Genomic DNA, 22,267 nt, shown 5'->3' with positions numbered 1-22,267 from the left:
GCTGTCCCATCCCTTAGATGGTTTTTTTATCTGTTAAAATATTTTTAAAAAATGTGTCTAACTGCTTTTTTGGAGATCCACACTTATTGAAGGATTATATGATGTGGTGTGGATGGTGTAAGCCAAAAAGCCAGGCTTGTGAAACTTAGGCTCTTGTGGCTGGCTCTGAACCCACACAGACTACATATAAAGTCTCTAAAATCATCTTTTGTGATTGGAAGTGTTTGGAGATTGGGTAGGAAGGCTGAAGAGAATGTGGCAGCAACTCTCAATGGCTCACTCAGCAGTTGTCACAGGTCAACTGCTGGAAATAATGAAGTGTGTGCTCACCCACAGTTAAACACAGAAATTGAGACTGAACAGACTCTACCATGTGAGGTAAAAATGCTTTGCTTAGACCTCAGTGAGAAACAATTGGTATTTCATCATTCATTAAACTATAGTAAGACTCATATATAACATCTTTTTCTGTGAACCAAGGCTTTAGGAAAAGTTTAATATGTCCTAAGGATCAATTTAACTTTTTACTAAACAGGTATATGAGTAATGTTCTCATATAAGATTATGGCAGATTAAATTTCAAACCGATTCTTAGATGCCTTTGTCATTCAGCTGATGTAATGGCTGCTTGATTTCCTTTTTTAGTTGCTTGCTACTTCAAAGCACTTTATTGCTCTGTTCTAAAAATTCCATTAATTTATCTGTTGCTGCCTTTTATAGTCTCAAAAGAATGTCAGCCTCGCTGCAAGAAATGCAAGTCCTGCAGAGAGGTGATGAAGCAGTAACTGCTCTCCTAAAGACTCAGCTGCATGTTCACTCCTTTCTCAGGATTGGTTTTGGAAGTGCTCAAGGCAGAGCAGCCTGTGGAAACAACAAATGTGCCTCAGTTTCAAGTGTAGACAGAGGCCAGAGCTGATTGCTGCTGGTTCTAGCTCTCATCCAAGTGAGGTTTAGTGGAGGAATGTGGTGGTGGAAGTCTGGGAACTGTAGCTTGGGGTTTATAAACATTTGTGTTTTCTCCTCCTTTTTTCATGAAGTAGGAAGAAAATAGCCTTTGCATCTTGAATTTACTATTCAAGCCTAATTTATTGAATGTACACTTGACTCTAATACCAGAAATCAATCATCTGAGCAGTGTGGATACTGCCTGAAACCTCTGGGCACCACTCTTGTAGTGAGTGCCTTCTCTTTATCCATTGCCTTCTTCTGGGTAAGAGTGCCACCAAAATACTTTCTCTGTATTACATCAACTGTTTAAGAGAACCTTGATAAAAGCTAGCTTTCAGCAAATTCAACATGTGATCATTGATCATCGTGACTTTCATCACTGAGTTTGACAGCTGAAATAGTTTTCACTGGCCTTTGCCTGGTCTTTGAAAGGCTGAAGAAAAGAAACCTTTCTGCATTTGAAGTTTCTGCTCCCTTATTGTTGGAATTTCAACAGCAGTTGGGAAGTTCATTAATCAATGCTCGTTATTTTTGTACTTCAGGGGCTACTGTGTAGATTCAGGTAACTGTAATTAAGGAATTTAAATATTTTGTGCATATTCAGCATAACTTTGTGTTACACATTCATATTTAGTATGACTTGATCAACTGATTTTTTTAACATTTCAATGCATGCTCTATTGTATGTGTTAGTAGCCTTGATGAAGAGAGCTCACAGAATCACAGAATGCTTTGGGTTTGGTAGGGACGTTAAAGATCATCTAGTCCCAACTCCCTACTGTGGGCAGGGACATCTCCCATTAGACCATGTAACACAGATACCCATCCAGTCTGGCCTTGAGTATCAGAGATGGGGAGTCTGCAGTGTCTCTGGGCAACCTGCTCCAGTGCCTCATTGCCCTTACAGTAAAACATTCCTTTCTAACATCTAATCTAAACCTACCTTCATTCAGCTTAATTGAAAACAAAAAACCATTGAAGAAATTGAAAAGCTGAATTAAAATTAGCCTTGTGAAAGCATAAAAGGGATCATTCAGATTCTATCTGTTCCTTTTTGCTAGGCCATTGTAGTCTGTTTAGATGAGACATCTCAGCCATTTCAAGTAATCCTTGTATTTACAGAGGCAAAATGATGTGAGCTATTCTGAATCTGTTGCAAAAGCTGTTCTACATCATGATTAATAATGAAAATATTCTTGCCCATTCCAGATACTAAAAGGGTATCACCCTCTGTGCAGAAGTTGATAGCAATGTATTCTGTTTCTGTTCACGTGGTGTGTTTTATCCACTTGGGCATCAGGAGATGTGTGTGTGTGCTTTTCTCTTCTGCTGTAAGTGTGGAAAATGCTATCAGGTTTTCCTGGTCTTGTATCTTAAGTTTCAGCACAATAATTGGGCAGTAGAATGTGAGCTGGTAGTGATTCAGTGTGTAATCAAACAGGGGAAAATATTTTTGCTTTCTTGGCAAGGTAAAATACGAGGTGAATTTTGAAAAGGAAAAGAGAATAAGTGTGTGGACAGACTGTTCCAAAGCTATGCTTCATCTGTGGTTCCATAAAAATAATCAGCAGGTGCATATTTGTGTATTTGCAGGGCTCTGCTTTGTACATATTTGAAAGCCAAATTTATTCCTATGCAAGACCTGTAGTGTTAGGCCAGTGTCTTAACCAGGCAAAATACAGTTAAGGGAATACAATCTGCTCCACCTTGTGCATTTAAACCTCTATTGATTTGATAGTTATGGCTGTGAAGTAAACTGGGGAAAGGGAATAAGGAGCCAACCTTCTTAAAAGAGGGATTTAGTTTCTTTCTTTCTCCCTTTCTTCCTGAAGAGTTTCCCTGGGGTATTTGACTTTGCTTAAATGGATCATTGTGGAAGGAGCAGCAACCGTAGATGTTAACAGTGAGAACAGAAATTTCCTCTCAATTAATCAAGTTGCTATATTTTAGGATGAGAATGTGGTAGTTGTAACAGGTTAGGCTGTGGGAATTAAGAGTAAGCATGGGGTGATAGAGTGAAAGGAAACATAAAGTATATATGTAGGTTACCAGCTCTGTTGTGCCTGTCACCTTAAAGCCTGTTTCTTACCATCTCTTCCCGACAGTGAGGTCATTGTGTGGTATCTAAGGCTGAGAATTAAATCTTATTAAATTAGTTTGAATGTAGATACATTAAATTTTTGCACCAAAAATCAAAAAGCAAGATCTCCTTTTTTTTTGCTTTGTACAATGGTCAGTTCGAGGTCTATTTTGACCAAGTTATGATCTAGATTGAGAGTCATTATTTGTACTTTGCTGCAGAGTAGCATCCTGCCTCATTTCCCCTTTCAGAGGAATGGTGTAACTGCTGAGATCTTTGGACACCAGAAGAAGACAATCCAGAGCAGTTGCCCACATGACCACTGAAAAAAAGGGAATCCAAAAGCTCTTCATTGCTGAACTCATACCTAATAGTCCAATTTAGTAGGAGTTTGGCTTCTGTGGGGGGATTAGACTGTGCAGTTGCAGAAGAGTGGAAGCCAAAGTTTTGACTTATGGTATTAGGAATCTATTAAAATGAGTGAATGGACATGATGAGGATGGTAATGCATTGAGTAGTTTTATTGGTGCAGTGAATTTAATCCTTTTAGCCTTTATACAGAAACTACAAAGCCTGACAGGATTATTAGTGAAGTATTAATGAAATCCACCAAACTATGCAGATGTCTGCAAAGTATAGCATACAAAACAGTGAAGTTCATTTTTGAAGTTCTCAGGAAGAAAGTGCTGTGAAAGGGAAGATAAATGGGCAATGGCAAACAAAATTAAAGACTCTGCAGCTTAGAGACAGACAACATCTCACTTCACCACATCTAGCAGATTTTCGACCATCACTTCCCAAACAAGCAAGTCTGGCCTATCAAGTGGGATGATAAAAAGAGATGGATGTTAGATCTAGTCATTTTAATTACCTGGATTTGTTCCATTGAAATGTGGTTGCCAGGATATTGTTGCCTGAGTTATATAGAAGACATGCAGATGCTATATTCTTGCTTGTACAGAGGACGAAAACATTTTTGCAAAGTTTTCCCATTTGAACATTTCTCGTGCAGTTCAAAAATCCTATTTAACAGTCATATCTGAAGTGTTGCATTATCTCCACTCCTTATGAACAGAGAAGTTACTCTGGATGTGAAGAATCATCTTCGATGAAAGAAACAAGAGGGACCTCAGCAAGGTAAGAGATTGAATTCGAGACAGATATTTTCATTTAATTTCTGTTTTATATTTGGATAAATCAACATGTTCAGATCAACTGAGCATACTGCTCTACCAATCTCACTTTTACAGGCTCATATAGGATTATAAAGGGACAGTCTCAAAGTAGGATAATCCAGGCTGCTTACTCAGATGCCTTGGAAGAGGACACAAAAACAGGGCCCTTGCTCACCACAGGCTGGAGTGTGACATGTCAGTAATAAGGCAGCACAGAGCTCATTAAGTTATTGTAATGCCTGGACTGTGACCAATATCTCACTTAAAGATGGCTTAGCTCTATTTGTTGTAGAGCATTAGGACTGCATAAGTTCAGAGGAGGACTTTTTAAAAAGTCAGTTAATGACTTTTGAGTTTGTAGGGAAAAGAATAAAGTGGCTCCTGCAGCATAAACCTGCAGTTATCCCATAAAAGAGCACATGTTTTCAAAAGCAAATTTGCTTTAAAAAGAACCATTTTAATTCTTCACTTTATTTATTCCTTCCCTTTCTTAAAAATGCATATATAGATTATTTGAATGTAGAACAAGTGTGAGTTTCTTTAATCGTCTCTGAATGATCACAAAGGGCATAAAATAAACCTTCAGGGCAGAAAATGTTTGATTTAGGGGCTACACATTTGGGTCTGATTTCAGTGGTTTTAGACTTTTTCCTGCTTTATAATTAATTCTCATGTTGCTGAAGGCTTTTTGGGGTGTTGATTTTATTTTTGTTTTGTTGTTTTTTTGGGGTTTTTTTTCCCTTTCCTTAAATGTTTCATCAGCAAAACATTCTAAAATCCTGTTTGTTAAATATTTTAATTTGTATGAACATATCATGCTTCCTAATAACTTCAGGTCCTTTCCTGGAAACTATGTTTCCTTAACATTCCTCCTTTGCAGTCTTCATTCTACCATGGATTTGCAAACAATCTTTCTTCTCCACTCTTTGTTCCTGTGGCTTGCAAGAGTTAAATTCTTCTAACAGTCAGAAGAATTGCTCTAAAGTTCCTGTGATTTGGCTAAGAAGTAACCTTTATTAGCCATGGTGACAGCACCGGGTGACAGTCCCAGTTTCCTGTCTGATTACAATTAAGTTTTATTGAGGATTTTATCCACCCCCTTTTAAGAAGTTGTTTAGCAAAAAATATTTTTTAAAAAAGTACTTGTTTTACCACATCCTAATAAACTTATAAGAACAGTGTTCTGGACAAAGTATTAGAACAGTTCCTCCTGAGAACACAGTATAGGGAATACTGTGGATTATAGGTTGGTCTAGATAAGTAGAGGGGCAGAACATGAAAACTGTAAGTAAAATCTTACCATTTTTATTTCCCTGCAGCTGGGTAGAGTCCCAGTCACCCATTATATAACCAAATTTACTCATAATAACATGCGTTACCAACATGTCCAAGCAAATGAAGATGTACTCAAAAGGCAAGGCAATTTTACCACGTTGAGAAGGGACACAAGGTGGTCTGTGGTAACCACATCTGATATAGAATATCAGGTATTTTGTCTGGAGGCATCGTTAGATTTCTCACTGAAGTGTCAAAAATTGGATAGTAAAATATCAGGAAACTGTTAAGTCACTCTTAGAAGGAAAATAATCCTAAGCTTTATTTGAGGAAATCCTGGAACTTTTGTAATAGTACTGCTATTTTATTAAATTCTCTTGTTTACATGGCACTGATCTGGTAAGGGAATAATTTTGTTTTTCTATAGTGCAGGCATAGTTTGGTTTTAATTATGCTGAAATTTACATGCTTTTTCCTTCTTGGCCTGAGAAATCAACTGGAATTCCCTGTATGTTTTAGCAAACAATAGATACTTGGATGAGGTGCCTCACAACTTAATGTTTTAAAGGCTTTAAACATTACTCTGCTCTCAAATTGCTCCATAAATGTGATCACACTCTTCTTGCTCAGGCTTTTGCTGGGCTCCTGAGCCCACAGGGCTTGCATGCAGTCAGCTTCCAAGGATTTTGGTATGCCAGAGCTTTCCTCCTCTGGCTCTGGCATTTTTCCTTTGCTGCTGCTTCACAGTAGTAGAAATCTAAATCCCAGCTGTTTTGGAAACATCCTAAATGTTTGGGGGGTTTGTTTTGTTTGAGGAAAAGAAACTGACTAACTGATTCCTCACATTACTCCATAGATTCTTTGTCTTAAGGCTACGGTTCAAGTCTTCCAAAAATGATACGCTGCAAGAAACTGTAGTTTTCAGGGAGTCTTAAAACAACACGAAGCTCTATTTAATGGCATGAAAAATACCCAGTTTCAACCAAAACAACAAAATCTTCCTGTCTGTGTGTCTTCTTACCTGCCTGAAACAGTCTGGGGGCTGAAAGATGTTCATGAATCTGTCATTTTTGTCTTCTAAGCCACAATGTTCATCCAGCTTAGTACAATTTATCCTGACTAGGTTTTGCTCCTCACCTTTCCTGTTTCTTATTGTTTTCCTTTTCCAGCTTTGGGAAGATTATGTCAATCTCATCTTTCTTTCTGTCGACTTAGTCATGACTCATGACTTCTTCACAAGAGACTCCATCTCTCTTTTTTCCCCTTTGTTTAAGGATGGCTCTTAAACACCATTCCTAAGAAGGCTAATATTAGCAGCTCTTGCTAACTCTGGCCAATATTTTTAATACTCTATTTTTATAGCAGAGCAGTAGAGAAATTTCAGCCTGTTCCTAGCTTGGTGAATATATCTACTCTATTAGCAGAAAAAAACCCCCCTTGTTCTATGGATCCAGTAGTTTTCATAGTGATACTATTGTGCGAACTCTTAATATGCATATATATATATAACAATTCCCAAAATTATTACTTATTCCATTGAATTCCACTTAATTTGCATGTGTACATGTGGTTTGTGGTGATAACATCACTCCAATTAGATTCCTGTTGGTAAGATGCCTTAGTGTCACAAGTCAAAGGAATGCTGATAGAATATGACATGTAAAATTCAGATTGGTACAGCGACTTTTGCATAGTTTTTCTTGCCCCCTCCTGATGTCAGGTCATTTAACAGTTTAATCACCAAACCACTTGTGTGAATAACTGTTTGTTACCTCTTTTATTTGGTGGTGAGCTTCTTTTCTATAAACGGTAGCAGGCTTTGGATTGAGAAGTTAAATTTTATATAGCTTCATCTGCATCCTTTTCAAAGGAAAAGAATGAAGTTTTTCTGAGCATTGACTTAGCTGCATCTATTTACTGATTTCTATAGCGTGTAAAATTGCATGTCATTTGCACATGCTCATTTGAGATTTGACGGGCTAAATTTTTGAAGGTGACAAACTGATAATATGAGATTTTGCATCTTAGCTTTTTGTAATTGCCTGATATCAAATTGTTGTGCATATTCTTTTCTCCACCTGAAATAGCTTTTCTGTATTTAGTTGTCCTATTGACTGAGTTGTTCCAAATTCATGCTGATCTTTCAACTTACTTGCTTTTTACTGAAGGTTTTCAGAGCTTTGTTTCTGTTGGATGTAAACTCAGTCACTGCAAGAAACCATGTGTGAAAAGAGAAACCTAAGTTAAAGGGGTTTTAAAATGTATTTTGGGCTACAAAATGTCCAGAAAACCATATTTGCCAGACACAGCATTCCATATTTCTTTTGCAAAGGAAGTAAAACAGGGATAGCTGTATAAACAAATACCAAGAAACATTTTGATGTGATCAGACTTTAAGGAGTTGATAAGAAGATACAACAACCTAGAATAGATTCAAGGGTACAAGGCTGAGTAGCCCTGCTGGTTTTTAGAGACTAAATCTGGAAAAGAAACAAGTAAGTGTAAGAAATGTAAAGAGTCTGTCTTTGAATAAAACAGAATCAACGTAGTAGTCTGGGGTTTTTTTAGGAGGCATCAAAGTAGGATAGAAAGCAAGTTTTAAAAAGTGTATCAGAAAGTATTACCCAAATGTGCATTTCCCCAAAGTGAGAACAAATGTCAGAGTGAACAAGCAACATTTTGATTTAAATGTGCTGGTTGAGCAGCTTTTTCTTGGGCTTCTCTGGACCACAGTTTAAAAAAGAATAATTGCTTTTACTCAAAATTGCAATTGCATGGTTTTCCAAGAGGACTAGGAACTCCCAAGAAGGGATTGTTACCTTGGTGGCCGTTTTTAAGAAAAAATCAGCAAGTTCCCCTTAAAGAACAATGCAATTTTGTTGTACCCTAGCCAGGCTTCAGAGGGAAGGGAAACCAGAAATCTTAAGATCTGATTGACAAGTTGATTTTGAACAGGATGCAGGCAGCTAGGAAACGTACATGGCTTTTGTGAAAAGTAAAGACAGCACCTAAATCACTGTGAAGTTATGTGATTAACTCAGAAACAGTGGAAGCATTTCCAGGGAAAAGAAATGCTGACAATCATTTTTCCTAACTGAAGCAATCCCCTGCAAATGCAACCAATGCTGTCAGTCAAGACAGCATGATGAAGCAATACCGAATAGTTTTCTTTCTTCCCCTGGTAAAAACTATGCAGCTTGTTCTAGGGAAAACAAAAAATCTCCTTCACTGTCATGTCCATTACTGTGTGGAGGAATGGAGCATGGTTTTTTGTCTATCCTCTGTTTACATTCCTTGTAGTTTACTGCTCAGGGGTTCTGAGCACATGCTTGTGTGTGAATCCCATGCAGGATGAATGAGGCAGCTTTAGAAGCTGAGCTGCTGCCAGCAGTTCTCATCCTTCTGACAAAAGCCCAGATATTCTTAAGAACATTTGGGGGATAGAAGGTAAAAAGTGAAGGGATTTTCACCTTGCATGTTTTATCTCTCATATTAAAGTAGAAGAGGTGTTCCAACCCACTGGAGGGAGAAAGAGGGAAAGTGAGCTCCCTGCCATCCTGGGACCTGCAGGAGTACTGGGGTATCTGTTAACTTTGGTATCTTACTGTACAACAACCAGGCAGGGCAGAATACTATGGCACACTGAGATGCAGCAGTTAGAAATCATCCTGGCAATTTCTTCTCTTGCTAAACTTCACTGCAGTGGCAGCATCAGAATAATGAATGCCTGGATTCAGGGTCAATTAATATGCTTTTAATCTTTAGTTAAACTATCTCAGTTCCAGGAACCTCTTCTTTATGTCTAAATAATATTTGAGTTATTTTGGTTTTGTCCTGGATTCTCTTGCGTTGGTGTTTTTTTTTTTTGGTTGTTTTTTTTTTTTGTTTGTTTGGTTTTTTTTTTCTCTTATGGGATAGTAGATGAATAAAAGGTCTGAATCTGATGAAGATTCTGTGTTCTAAATGAAGCAAACACTATCTCAAAAAGCAGAATCCATTGCTCTGACGATTACAACACAGAACCTATGAGTGTTTCATTGCCTTGTTGCAGTGCCTTGATTCATCTTGGAATATACATTTCCTAGTAAAGGCATGTCAGTTTCACTTTGTGACAGTTCAGTATATCACAAGGTGACATTGATTTTTATAAAAATATATATATATGTAGGTTAGGATATCTACTTATGAGATATTTTAGTGTTAAATTTCTTAGTATAAGAGTAGTGTTAAGCTTAATATTTCCTTTAAAAGAACAGATAAGCATTTACTTTTTAATTCAGTGAATAAGTCAATGAAAAATAGAAAATATTGCTTATAATTAAAACAAAAAAAACATCCCTAATTTTGCTGGCATTTTTGAACAAAACACTTCTGTCTTTTAGAAGTAGGACATTCGCCTTTAGGAAGATTTTAGGAAGAGAACATACAGAAAAATAGGTCACTGACTTCTCATTAATAAACACTCACAAGGAAAATTTAATCAGACTGAAGTACAGGAGTAAATGTAGAGAGGTTTTAGGCTTTGGATCTGAGGTGAAAAAGACACGATCTAATTCAGAGGGGAGGATGAAAGGGGGGTTGTGCAAGGAGCAGGTAGAGAAAATGTAATTTTGGAGTCTCAATGTTGATAATGGTTTATCTTTCCAACAAACCTTAAAACTGTGCTTTAGGCAGTTCTGGAGGCATGGCAGAAATGCAGTGTGCTTTAAGGGCTGTCTGGAAAAATCCCCACTGCAATGCATCCTGTTAAGCATTGGCAAAGAATGAAGCACCAACAGCTACTTCTATGTGAAGCTGCAAAAACGTAAAAGAAACGATTCTATTACTCCCAGCTTTGCAAAGGTTCAAGGCAGACAAACATTTAGCTATGTGCATATGGTGATAGTGGCTATGTATAATCAATTCCTGTTGTTTTATGAAACTGCAAACATGTGCTCAGTAGAAATGTGTTATTTGAGACTATAAAAAATTAAAAATTGGATGCTTCCAAAGAGTGAAAATTATGGTTACAGTCCCAAATTCAATCCCTTTTCTGTAGACCATCAAGTAGCTTCTTTAAAATTTTCTAAAAATGTTCTAGCATCTTTAATGTATACATAACAAATTTTGCTGCCTGCCCCACCCCTTTTTTTGGAAACAATTGAAACATGCTGGCTGAAAAACAACATTTTGAAGCCAGTCACTTTACCCCAAATGATCACACTTGTGTCATATCTCAAATATCTGAAACTGCAAAGGTGTGGTGTTACAATGGAAAGTGACAGACAACTTCATCTGCAGATATTTCTACTGATACTCTTTTTTTTCCCCTTCTTTAAATGCGCTACTTTAAATTTCTCTAAGGAGAAATACAAAGACACAAACTATCCAATGAACCCTGCAACAGTCTGGCAGCAGCAGTCATCCTGTCAACAAAAATGTATGTTAAAGCTTTTCTCTAAAATTCTACTGGTAAATGTGGAATAAGTCTTCTATTGATATTTTGGGAAAATTTAGAATAAATAGCATAAAATTGCAGCATTGAAAGCAAGTATTAAGTAAATCAGTCCCTGATCAGGATTTATACTTGTTTTTACTTTTTTTGCTGTAGGAAGAGAAGTCACTTGCAGTGTACCTAATAAAATCTTCCCACATTGCTTCCTCAGAAGTTTATTATTGCCATGTGATAAATGTACACTTCACCCTGCCAATAATTCTTAAATTCTCAGGCTGTTAATGAGTATGCAAACATTCTGGATCAGTATGGGTAAGGGATATGCTGGTATTGAGTTTCACATGAGATTAGCAATTCTTTATGATTAATTCAGGTAGGGAATGTCATCTTAAATCCTTGAAAATATCTGTCTTGCATCCTTTTCCTGCAAATCTTAAGTATCTTCTTGCAATATTTAATTTCCCTTGCACTAGACTGGAATATCGTAGGAAGTCCAAATTCAGTAGGAATTCTGAATTCAGGAAGAAGTATAACATTTATTAGTCTGGCCTAGATTGGTGTGCAGTACCAGTCTCCTTCACTTGTATTTCAGATTACCAGAGTATGCTATTATATGTCTGTACAGTCATGTGGAAGGAGAAGCCTGTATTCCTCTGGAATTCTCCTAATTCTTCATTTCTGTCTGATTTCCCACAACCAAGGTGAGGTGCACCTTAGTCATAGTAATTATTATCCTCTTCACCTTTCCTAAAAGATCCCCAGAAAAGTAATTGTAAGACTTCATCCCTCTTTTTCTGGAATCCTGCTATTGTAGATCACATTTTAACTCCTTACCCTCACCACCCCCAAAATCAAAACAGGAAATGAGCTCTGATGGGAGAAGTGCTCTATAGAAGATTATTTACCCAAACAGACTATGACTGTATCAAATCTTCTGGAAGATTTTCTTTTATTGATAAACTTTCCTTTTTGGTTTTTTTTGGGTTTTTTTGTTTTGTTTTGTTTTCTCCAACCCCACCCCCCCCCCACCCCCCCCCCCCCGAATTCCAAAACTATCAGTGCTTTGATTTTTTTTTTTCAATTGTATCATTTTCCCAAAAGGATTTTCCCTAGAACACAGGACAATCACATAACAATATATTTAATGTATCGCTTGTATGCATGCTAAAGTTTCAATTGGAATTAACAGAAATTAAAGCTCAACCTCAGAAAACAATTAATTAGACTAAGTGAATTGCATCCATGACTTTAGAAGACTCTGTGTCTGCTAAAATATATTTTATATGTTCAGGTTCTTGGCAGGCTAGATTTTAAGGGCATGGAAACAGAGTAACTTCCTTACCCACAAAGGTTTAAATTTCTGACACTGTTTTGCTTTTCCATAAGTTATTATAAACATCCTAATTTGGTGCTTTATTGGAACTTTTTTTAAAAGGACTTTCTTAAAGGAAGGGAGGGGGGCGGGAAAGGAAGACATGAATATGGGAAAAGAAAATATAATGATTGCTGCAAATGCTTTGAGTAACATTTGTCCAGAAGGACCTGGGCATTGAAATTGTTTGTCAGTTTGGATCGTTTTATTGATCATCTGGCAATGAAAGCTGGAAAACAGATTGACATTTTGTTTCTTGGCCCCTGCCTGTTTCTAATATAGAGATTATTAGCTGGCTATTTTGGGACTGAGAAAGATGTTAGCTCTGTATAAATAAAAAGATTCATTGTGGCTTGATGAGGAGGGGTTTTGCTTTCAGTCCTTGTTCCTAAAGTCTCAAATCTTTCCATGTAACATGGGCTGGTTTACAGGATCACCTATACCTCAAAGCAAACTTGATTTCCATTGTTGTCCATGAGATGTTTTCTTTAAGATGACTGGACTCTAGCAAACCCCTCCTAACCTCCTTCTGCAGGCTCTGCATTTTCTTTTAATTTAGCATTTCTGATTCATGTGAAGAGCCTCTCTTTTGCTGGAGAAAATTGGAAGCAAATTCCCTGCCTTTCAGAAGACTCATCTAGATAAGTTGCTGCCTAAACATTATTAATTGTTACATTTTGCATAAATGATCTAGCATAGCTGGCTTTTCAACCAGCACACATTTTAGGGTTGTATTTGGGATTTAATATTCAGCAGAATGAGTCCCAGATGGAAAAATTTTATTGCATGTTTTTGCCTTGGATTTTTTCTTTTGTTTCATATATTAACTTAGCAGAATTGTTCTTATTCTGTTTCTTTTCCTATTGTCTGGATGAAGCTGGCAGATAAGAATTGCATACATAAATAAGATTTGTATAATGGGTGCTATCAGATGAAAGAAGGTGACTTCAGTTTTGTGTGCACTAGGATAGTAGCAACATACAAGCCAGAAAATCCACTGAAAACACAAATCTGATGCAAGACTAAATATTTAAATTTGGAAAAATGTTCTGTGCAAGAAAACAAAAGGACATGGCAAAAAATTGGCATAAACTTTAACTCAGTTAACTAGTTTTTCCATACAGTTGAGAAATAGGATGATGAGAATGATTCAATTAACAAAATTGTCAATTCACATTGTAATTTGTGGGGTGGACCTGAGATGAAGAGAGATGCATTCTAAGTGTGATGCAAGTAAAGTTTTAACTGATAAAAACGACCTTGAGATGGTTTTAAAATGGAATATGAAAACTTGTGTCCTAGAACTCCAGATTTAAGTGCAAATGTTATCACTTCTGCTGCAAATTTTTAGCATGTCTGATGAATAATCTTTATACTTTAGTCACTGGTTAAAAAATAGAGCATGTAATCGTGACTTGCCATTATGGATGGCTGTTACATATGCACTGGAAGGATAATAACATTTTAGTATCTTTTAGTCCTGAAGCATAAAATCTTTTTTAAAAAAAAGTAAATCTTAAAACTTGTGAGAATTCTCCAAAGCTCAAATGAAGATACCTACAACTATTTCTACACAAATATGCTATTTGAGTTAAAGTTCTTATCTCCCACACTGCCCAATTAAAGCCAAAACTAGAAAACAAATCAAAGATCTTGGCAAGATCGTTTTTCTGCTGTTGCTAGACAAAGCTTGTGCTTGGAAATGGTTGTGCTCCAAAAATGAAGTCTCATTGTGGATCTCACCTCTACTTCAGGCTGAGAGGCAGAACTCTCTATTGCTTCAGTTTGACAAGGATTTTAGTGCTGGTTTTCACCTCCTCAAAGGCACAAGTAAAAATCTTAAAGCTTGAGGAGCCCAACCCAGGAAACTTTTTTATTGCTGTGTTAAATTTGCTACTCCTGCACTGCTGCTTTCGTAGGTCACAGAGCTGTGGAAATCAGGGAAATGGGAAGTTGACTGGTGGGATGGGGGCACACACATCCCATAACCACCAATCATATGTAACTGCAGAGACCTGCATCTAGCTACTTTGAAATACTTCAGAATACTTCTAAAAAAATAATTTCATGCTCTCTCAGGGGTATAAAATACTGGAATACTGGCAACATAAATATGTTGTGTTATGGTGGAGTGGCCAAGACACCTGTGTTAGAATGTTTTAAAAAAAAAAACCAGATATCACCAGATCTTAAAAAAACAAAGCAAACAAATGACTTTTTTTATATGGTACATGCCTTCTTTATATAATTTTAACAATCTAGTTGAAATAATTAAATTTTAGCTGCTAATATTTCCTCATTCAATAATTTAGATTTTACCTAGCAATTTTCACCTTTGTTTGGCCTGAAATCATTCACATTAAACAAATCTCTGGGCAAAGAATCTGCCAAACTATAGAATAGAATATACAAAGCAGTTTCAGGAGCAGAAGATTGATGGAAGCTTTGTTTTCCTCCTCTTGTGAGTACCTCCAGAATCCTTCTGTATCCCCTAAATCCTACCTAGACAGCAGGGGCCATGTTTGTGTCGTGCAAGTGGAACAGCCAAACAGAACAAAACTGAAACTCTGCCACTACAGGTTTTCCCCATAGTAGGGGCAGTAGCTTAAATCTACTTTACAAGAACTGGTTTTACTAACTCTCTGGGAACTTGAAAATATTGTGAGGCCTCAATTACTTTAACAAATTTGGGCTAAATTTGGCCAACAGTGGTTGTAGGATGTTAGACCAATGAACAAGCAACTTCAGCGAAAAGTTTTATTTCCCAGAGGATGGTAATGCTGAAAGACAGTAAACAACTTGTTCTTGCCCAAAGTGGGTTCAAAGCAGTCATAGCTCTGAAAGGGATGAAAGTAAATTTAACAGAAACACAACTTCTGTAGTAGACAAATGAAGCATTTGACACGTGTGCCCTAGAAATTCAGAGATAATAAAACTGAAAAAGGATGAGTTACAGATGCTAGTAAAAGTTCTGTAGCTGCAGATAGCTAAATGGAAGACTGAAACCATGCTGAGTCACAAGAGGCTGTTTCAGAACTTGAGTTTGTGGGCAATGAAGTAGTAATTCAAAAGGATGAAAGGAGGTGTGTTAAAATGCCTTGTCAGAGTCAGTAATGGTGTCAAGGGCTGTAAGTGGACAAAGGACATCAATACCTGAAAAGGTATTGGGAAAACCTAGCTGCTCCCTCTGTGTGGGGAATAAACTTAAGCACTCGTGTTAGAGAATTTTTTCAGAACCTTTTTTCACTATGTTGATTTTTGGAACTAAGAATGTCGGAAGTGTAGAATAATTGACTTTGTAATGCAAGCTGAAATATGATGTGGCACAAAGCAGGTGCTCAGCTTCTTATTTTCTGTGCTGTGTTGCCATCAACTCATCTTTGCTCGCTTCTCCTACAAGCCATGCACCAGTCCGCTATGGTTCTTTCCAAGTCAAATCATCAAATCCTTGCTTTCCTTTGTCTGATTTGTTTCTGCCTTACTGCCCTTGTCAGCCACTGTCAAAAGGCAGTTAATTTACTGTTGTTTGCTGCTTTCTCTTAAGACAGCCCTAATATATCCTCTCAAAACTTACTATCTCATAGTTTTACATGCAATCTGCTACTTTTTTGTTTGTTTATTTAAGCATTACCCACCTTCTTTTCTCTTTTTACTTCAGTTGTGAAAGGATGTTTCGACAGGGTTTGGCTTTCTTAGACTTAATAACCTCTCAGCACCTGGCATTAGAGGACTCAGGATCTGTGGATGTAACACTCATAAGTAGACAGTCTGAAGTAGCTGAAGGGCTGAAGTAAAATCTGTCAGTTTTAGAGCTGAGAGCTCTGAATCACACACATGTGATCGCTCTGTAGGTACCTGAATGTACTGTGGTAAAGATTTTAGGTTTCTTTTCCCTCTTCAAGCCTCATTTGTAGCTACAGTCTCCTGTGGGATACAAGCAAATTCTGTGGACTTCATTGGGAATTATTCCTACTCTGCAAGTGGAGAGCAGAGCCCATGACTGGACCGAAGCCAGCGTTCTTTAAAAGTTCACATGCCTTCTATTTGCTCTCTAATTTAGACTCCTTCTGACCAAACAAAGGGAGGGGGAGAGGAATGAAAAATAGTAGCATCTGTGTCAGTAAAAAATTCTAAGGGTTAACATAACATGATGTAAACTGTTTCATCTGTTCTTCCTACTTGCCCATTTTAATCAGAAATGAGTAAGTAGAGCTTATATGCACTGAACTTGAAGAATGCTAATGGGATGTCTACATCATGTTGTACCCAGAGTACTTATGCCAGAATAGGAGAGTCTTTAATTCTCTTAATTCTCTGAGGCAAGAAAAGCTTTCTGAAGAGTTACTTTAAATTTAAACTCTCATTCTAATGTTAGGCAGCCTGTTGGATCTCCGAGTTAAAAATTGCTTCAGCTTTAGTTACTAGAGCCAGATGTAACATTGACCTTAAATGGTAAAAGCTCCCAAGAGTGAAAGAGAGGCTGGCCCGAGGGGAAAGAGAGGAATAACTGAAGTTTTAGGTAAGTAATCTCTATAACCAGGAATAAGCTCTTTTTCAGCCGTGAAACAGAACGGAACCCTTTCTCCTCCTTAAAGGTACAGTACCTTGTTCTTGTGATACCGAGGAACTGGTTCTTTACCTCTTCTCCCCTAGCCTCTTCAAACTCTACATCTTTGTCAGATTTTAGCTGCTTAAAAACTGGGTGTAGTCAATGCAAGCTCGTTCTGCTTACAAACTGTATGGGACTATACAAGAATGAAAAAGAAAAAGCTGTGTTAATTATACTGAGACTTGATTAATAAAGGTATGTAATCAGTAATTCAAGGCAACCTGATGCACAGATACTGTCATCTGTATTGTGCCAACCAAGACAGAGTCTTAGGAGCAATCCATGTTATAGAGAAACAGATAAGTCACAGATTACTCTTTTCCTTTTCTTTGTTATTTTTTCTTTTTTTCTTTCTTTCTTTCTTTTTTTTTTTTTTTTTTTTTTTTTTTTTTTTTAATTGTATGGCTTTCCTTCCCTCATGCTTTTAACAGTGCCAGAGTAGCTCATGTTGGTGGATTACCTACTTGTCTGGAACTTACCTTTTAAAGAGACGTTTCCAGAGCCATTTCTTTTATTCTGTGTTTGAGTTTAGTCTTGTTAGATGTGAATTAATACCACAAAGTTGTGTTTAATTGGAATGCTGTATAGGGAAAAATATCTTCAAGTATTAAAACGTGTTTCCTTTAGTACAGAAAAATCTCATTATTTGCTTTGCCTGATATTTTGGTCTTTGGTTTTATCTGTGCTATTTGGTAGGTATCCTGCACTAAAGTGTATTTAATTTCCTTTACAAATTAAAACACATTTTTGTCTTACTAATGTGTATGTTAAGGTCTTCTTTTGCTCCAGACAGCAGAATGTAAACAACATGAAAGAATGAGGTCAGTGCAAGGAAGTGATAGCTGAAATTGAAGTCTTAGGTTTCTGTTACTAAATCACATTACTAACAGTTTGTGTTAGTGAGTTGATTTTTCAAATCTGCATAGCATGGCTTCACCTGGTGAAGAATTCTCTGCAATCAGTAGTGAATTTCCATCTCTGCTGAGTGATTAGTTTTTAGTTTCTGCCATACAGAAATTGGATGAATTTGGAGTTCTGAGTGTAGACAGTGTTCTTGTGAGTGCTGACAGTTACTACATTTATATTTCATATGGTAGGTGTTGTGTACACTACAATGAAAGTTTTCTTCATCCAGCTTCAAGAGACTGTGATAAATGAATCCTACTTGTTAAAGCATTTCAGATATTTTTGCAAAACTTGTAATAGTTTTCCTTTTTTTTCCCCTCTGGACTATCTTTAGTGAACAGCCTAGTACTCTTAGGTTAAGCTTCTAAACATGACCTTCATGTTTTAAGTCAACAATAATATCCCAAATCAACAATTATACCACACTTGGAGCTTAATAATCTAATGATACAACACAGAGAAATCTAAGTTTATTAGAACAGTGGAGATTAAGAATTGGTCCAGTGTATGAAATGCTGAATATTGAGGGTCCTCACTTATATAATGTTCTTCTATTTCTGGCCTCCAAAGACCCTCATTCGGATTTGTTGGTCTGGTGTGTGTTACTATGCTTGTGATGTTTTATGCAACCCTTCATATTGTGCAAGGATGTATAAGTTTAGATGGTATTCTAGGAGTTAGAATAACTTATTTTTAACTATGTGTAAAGGTTGGGATAACTAATCTATGTCTAGCTCCTCCAAGTCTGAACCAAGTATACATTGCTAATGTATGACATAGCACTTCAACAACTATTGTTCTTATTTCACATGATTCTTTTTTATTTTGTAACTTAGAATATATAATAAAGTACCTATGTATAAATTTATCTTCAGTAAAGGTACTATGATGACAAAAGTGTAATTTAATAAAAAAGTACAAGTTGCTTATTTGTGCATGGTGAACATTGTGTTAACATCAGCACTGATAAGTACCTAGGATTTTCATTGTATTTAACTTTTAGAAATCCATCTGCTTCACATTCTTCTGGATTAAGTTCTAAATTGCCTGTGAGCATGAAACCTGTATGCCTCCCTACCTCCTATCTTTTTATATGTCAGGGTCTGTTTTAATAACTGTAATCCTATTTATCTGGCACCAAAACATTGGAAATTAGGAATTATCTAGCAGCCAGATTCATCACTCCGTTATTTAGCCTCAGCCTCTTCCATCCTCCTTTCAATCAGTCTGCTTCTTGACATCTTTTAAGGATAATTTTGTGTCAAATAACTTATAAAAAAGTTATTTAGGACAGAGTAAAGCAAGTGAGGTATAGGGAGTTGGACCTGGGAGAGACAGATGTGACAGTTTGTCCTTTCATGGGTCATATGTGTATGTTCCTCACATGTAGTTCTTCTTCCTCCTCTATTTGCTGTTCTTAGAGAAGTGTGTAAGTCCAGAAAAAAGAAGGATAACATGACTTGTGAGTGAAAGGGGAAAGAAAATCCTTGCTGTTTCAAGGTTTGTGGGCTATTTAAAGATCTGGGGGATTTGTGGGCAGAGATACATCTTGCTGTCCTAACTTGCAGCCTTCCTGTAAACTAAGCTGAGGAATTTCCTTGTGATGTGCTCTCTGTCTGTGCTTCCTTTGAAAAATGGGTCAAAGAGATGTTTTGGATCTCAGTATCACTGACAGAAAGGAAATCTGAGTGGGTGATGGATCTCTGTAAGGTTCTAAACTAGTGACTCAAGACATGAATTACTGCTTATGTACATGTGGGGAGCTGTTGTGGAGAGCTAAGACTCTGACTGTTACGGTAGTGCTTTGAAATAATAACTCACTTTCCTTCCCTGGAAAGTAGGTCCTAAGGATTCTGAAGAGGAGAGAGGGATTTGTTATTTAGAGCAAGTGGACAGGTTTTGATGGAGAGCTGCAGCTCTAATAGCATCCCTGGATTTAATCCTCTGATCTAAGTAGTAGATATAATGGGGTATTTGCTTTATATTTCTGTTCCTTTGGGTTAATTTCAGTGTGTCTATCATTAATTTTACAATCTCAAAAAAACAATTTGAGAATTAAATTTTACTTAAGAATTGCCAAATTTATTAAATATCCAAAAGATTGAAACGACAAAACCAAGAACAAAGACTACATGCTCACCTCCATTTCACAGCTGACATCAAGAATGCCTTACCATGCTAGAACTTTCAGCTATCCTTAAAATGTGCAAAACACAAAATCTTTAGCTATCACAACTAATCAGGGACCTGTAGTATTGTGCACATCTGTAGACATCTGTGGGTTTGGACAAGTAAAGCCTGTAGAATATGATCTTTCCTTATGCTAACAGGAACTGCTGGGAGAGGGGAGGATGAGAGGAGCAGTGAGGGAAGCAGGCAAACCTACCAGCTAATGTATGTCAAGTGAGCATGTAAACCTGGAAGTCTTTTCCCCAACTAAAACATATTCTGTTTTGATTGCACATAGATTCTTCAGAGTCACTGCTGTCCCCTAACTTATGTGTAAATATGCCTGGTAATTGTCCAAAGAGAGCTGCAGTCTCACGGCTATAAAATACAGCCCACTGGATTAGTTACTGGGATTTCTGCAAAGAGCAAAGGGGTTGAAAAACTGATATAACAAACTGTGGTGGTAGTGGGGAAAGCTTTTTCTTTAGGAGCTGCACACTGTTTTCTTACCCACTGTAATGTTTTGCATCCTGAAAATTAATGCATGATAGAAATTCTGGGCTTCTGGGGCAAGTACAATGATTATTTTGGGGTGGAGACTTGCCTTCTAAGTAAAATTACTGCTCTTTATATAATTCTGCAGAATGTTTTGTAAGGCTGAAGTTATACATGGGGAATTTGGCTCTGAGCCTTTGCTTTTGAAATCGTCAGCAAAGTTTCCATTGACTTCAGTGTTGCCAGAGGAGGCACTTAGTGAACACCACAAAGGTAATGACTCTGTAATTTAGGACAATCCGAGCGGGAGAAGCAGGTCTATTTTCACCCTCTTATTTTGAACTTAATTTTTACTAGCAAATTACAAAATCTGTAAAATGATAGCTTTTTCTGAAGTTTTGGACAAGAAGAATCCTCTGTTCAATTTTAAAATGTTCTCCCAGTTTTTCCAGTCTATTTTAGAAGGTAGTAGAATATAGTAAGGTCTCATATATCAATTAATGTTTCCAGTTGAAACTTCCAAACTTGTGCTGAACTGTGCTGTAACTGCTGAACAGAAAAAGTTTTAAAAAAACATCTAGCCATAAGCTGAAGGAGAGCTTGTGAGAAGGAAGGAAAATAATTTGACAATGTATGAAAATTGCTTCCCAATTTCAGCACTGATTTTCCCATATTTTCTTTATAAATAGTGAATGAAAGGTGCTGACCTCTGGGCTCATGAAAATAGAATTACATGACTGAGGCTGAGTTGCAGTGGAGGGTGGAGTTTGTCCCAGGAGGAGGTGCTAACTCAATGTGATGGTCTGCACACCACCTCAGACTGGAAAAGTTTGGAAGCAAACCTACATATTGTGCTTTGTTCCCTTTGCAAGTAAAGTTGTGCCTATCCAGACTTCCCTGAGGGTTGTTGCAATTAAGAACTTATTCCTATTCTTTGGTAGATGAAATTATCAGCATTGCTCTAAAAGCTGGTTTTAGTAAGTGCAATAGTTAGTGGAACAGACTGTTGAAACCCAAGCAGATTTATCAGAATTTTCAAGTGTCTTAGGAACCTGAACCAAGATTAGGAAGGCTTGAAAACTACCCAATGCATTAAGTAAAAATGTCTGTAAGGAACAGGGAGAAAGAATTTATGGGATATATTCTAAAACCTCAGCATGTAAAACTCAGTTTTTATCTTCATGTTGAGCTTTTGGGATCTGTTTGAAATCTCTTCTGCAGAAAACACAGCATTAAAATATCCCTTCCAAAACTCATATATTATGTGCTAATGGAATAGAGTAATTGAAGTATTAACAACCTTGTATCCTTATAAGAAGTCTTGATATTTCTTGTTGGATTAATTTTTTTTGCAAGGCTTTGACATTTTGTTTGACTGATTTTAAGTGTTTTTCTTAGTAAAATGGCAGACATCAACCATTTCAGTCTCTACAAAGCTGGCATAGAAGTGTAACACAAGGGTGAATAATAACTAAAGATCCCCAAGGAAATCTGTCCTGTTCCTGTTTGGCATTTCCCTATCTAGTAATGTGTTAAAAAATTACATTTACTACCAAGTGGTGACTTTTACTGATCACTTTAGAAATTATGCTAAAATTAAGGACCCAGAGGAAAAATACTGCACACAAGAAAAGTAGCCTGGGCTATATCAGGAAGAGTGTGGCCAGCAGGTAGAAAGAGGTGATCCTGCCCCTCCACTCAGCCACACCTGGAGTGCTGTGTCCAGTCCTGGGCTCCTCAGGACAAGAGAGATAAGGAGCTACTGGAGAGGGTCCAGCAGAGGCCACAAAGGGGATGAGGAGTC

General features: G+C 37.1%; 1 protein-coding gene across 5 annotated transcripts in view; it reads left to right on the top strand.

Moving 5' to 3' along the window:
- Positions 1-22,267, top strand: part of IRAG1 (inositol 1,4,5-triphosphate receptor associated 1) — a 141,968-nt gene that overhangs the window by 63,540 nt on the left and 56,161 nt on the right. For 3 of the 5 annotated variants that reach the window (XM_083863889.1, XM_083863888.1, XM_083863885.1), the window contains exon 1: positions 16,794-16,879. The exons of 1 other annotated variant lie outside the window; for it this stretch is intronic. The gene's annotated coding sequence lies outside the window, so the exon portion shown is untranslated. Of the gene's footprint in view, positions 1-16,728; positions 16,880-22,267 lie in introns of those variants that run through there. One more of the 5 variants, XM_083863886.1, reaches the window with a different exon arrangement.

The sequence above is a fragment of the Zosterops lateralis genome (genome assembly GCF_965231275.1).
Source record: "Zosterops lateralis genome assembly, chromosome: 6".
NCBI classification, from domain to species: domain Eukaryota; kingdom Metazoa; phylum Chordata; class Aves; order Passeriformes; family Zosteropidae; genus Zosterops; species Zosterops lateralis.
The sequence above is the reverse complement of the archived record's forward strand: the minus strand, read 5'-3'. Positions and strand labels throughout refer to the sequence as shown.